Below are 2,357 nucleotides of genomic sequence, written 5' to 3'. Positions count from 1 at the left end.
GAGGAAGAAACACGAATGGCAACAATGGTGGACAACTAACTTAGAGAGGGGAGAGGGGAAAGTAGGGGGGAGAGAGGGGAAAGTAGGGGGGAGGAGGGGGAGGGGGGAGGGGTGAAAAGGTGGCACCAGCCGCAACTAGCAGTAGCGCTGTTTCCCTGAAAGCGCTGTTGCTATGGTACTTAGTAGTAGCGCTTTACAGGAAAATCGCTACTATTAAGTGGGGCCCGTTAGCAGTAGTGGTGCCGTCAAATAAACTGCTACTGCTAAAATCTTAGTAGTAGCGCTGTATTCTGGACAACGCTGCTACTACAACTAGCATCGATGGGAGCGTTGGGAACCATTTAGTAGTAGCGCTTTTTCCATTTCCAGCGCTACTGCTAAAGTATTACTCGTAGCGCTGCCCCAGACCAGCGCTACTGCTAATTATCAGCAACACTTGCTTTTTTTCCAGCACTACTACTGATGCCCTACCTATAAGCATTTCCCTATTAGTGTTCGTTCTTCCGGTATTTTTTATATATTCCAAAATAAATCTTCGTAAAATTTTACTCCATTTTGAACTCAGGAGAATAGCTATGTTTGATGTAGTTTTTTCAGGTCAGAATTCCAGCTACCGGTAATCCCTCTGCTTTGATGTATCTTGCACATTAAGAGATAAAAGACATTAGAATTGCATCATAATATGAAATATAACTTCAAAATAAGATAAATAACGATAGGGAATCATGATGCAAAATGGATGTATCAGCATCTCCCCTCTCTCCTACTACCCGCACACCACACCACAATATCCTACCACATGCATGGTCCATTCTACTCTCCTCCCAACCAGATTAATTTGTGAGTAGTTTTGGATAACTCTCTTCCGCATCATGTTCGCAGACCATGTCAAAACATAAAATCAGACAGTTGCTGTTGGAGATGCCCTAAAGAAACAAGGATATTTGTGAACTGAGGTGGGTCCTAGCTTCTCTTCTCCTTTAATGATCATCACTCTCTTTTATGCGTTCGCTGGCCCTTTATTGTGCACCAAATATGTGTATGCGTCTAGAGTACACGAGTCTAGCCAACTACAGCAGTACCATACTCTTTTCAAGCAATACGCATGTTTATATTATCATATATGCACCGGCGGAAAGACATTCTCTTCCATAACGTGCTCGGCAGATTCACCTACTTACAATCCTAATTCCCAAAGTAGACCTATATATGGTCTTGTTTACTCATCGCCTCATGGAACACGACACGTTTGTACACGCTAACGGCCAGGTACGGTGTTTGACAACGCCGATCATTGCGACGTGCGTTGCCGTTGCCCGCCAAGTACATTTTACTCCGTGCAAAAGCTACGTAGAGTAGGGGTACATGCGAAATATACATGGGGTTAACCGTGAATTTCCTCTCCAAGCTCTAAACGGTTGGGTGTCAAAGGCGGTCCTCTTGTACCTCCAGGCCATCCTCCACGGCGCCATTGCCCCGTGGCCGTGGGAGCAGAGCAAGCCGACGGTACATGGGACGGGACTACCTACGGTCCCTGCCGGGTGGTTTCGCCGGGCTCGGCAACGCGGCGTTTCTCCATGTTCCATGTTACCCTACTTGTCCGTGCTCCAGTGCATGTGCATATTATAACGCGTGGCGCCCATGTAAAGAGCAAAGTCTGCCGTCCCGATTGATTACGAACATATTCTCCACACTCGCACAAAAGAAGAAACCAAGCAGACGTGAGAAAGGAAAGCCTTTTCCGGCTTCCGATTTTTTCAAAGGGCGGTGACCGGACCCTGGTGGAGAAGCTGTCGGTGGACACCGACCGGCTCCGGTCACCACGGCGTATCCGAGAGTTTGGCGTATCCTACCAACGGCCCGCGCCACGGCCAGTGGCAACGCTCGGCGCTCCGCCGCGTCGGGCTGTGTGCCACCGCCTGACAGCTGTATAGATACGGTATACGGCGCAAGTCAGCGACCGGTGTGGTGGTGGTACACAGACGGTAGAAGGAAAAACATGAACGAATACGAATGCCCTACCTACGACCTTGTGGTACATCGTACTTGTACTCGTGAATGGCTCTTTTTCTTTTGGCACGAGACTGGTTCTCCATTTAGATAATTCAAAAATGTCTATTTAAGCATAGGATTTATTGACATGTTAAAATCCTAGTAGTTAGAAAACTATGGGGATTTGGATTAAAACGTGTTTGACAAAAAAAAAAAGAAATTGCACGATAAGATTTGCTTTGATGGGTTTTCTCTCTTTAAAATGGAGTGTAAGGGCATCTCCAACGCCGACTCTCAAACCTTCTGCATACGTCTAGATTGCGGAAACCATTCAACGTGGGTCTGTATCGGTCCGCCGAGCGGTC

This window comes from Triticum dicoccoides, chromosome 7A, assembly GCF_002162155.2.
Source record: "Triticum dicoccoides isolate Atlit2015 ecotype Zavitan chromosome 7A, WEW_v2.0, whole genome shotgun sequence".
Classification (NCBI taxonomy): Eukaryota; Viridiplantae; Streptophyta; class Magnoliopsida; order Poales; family Poaceae; genus Triticum; species Triticum dicoccoides.
This window is presented reverse-complemented; position numbering follows the sequence as displayed.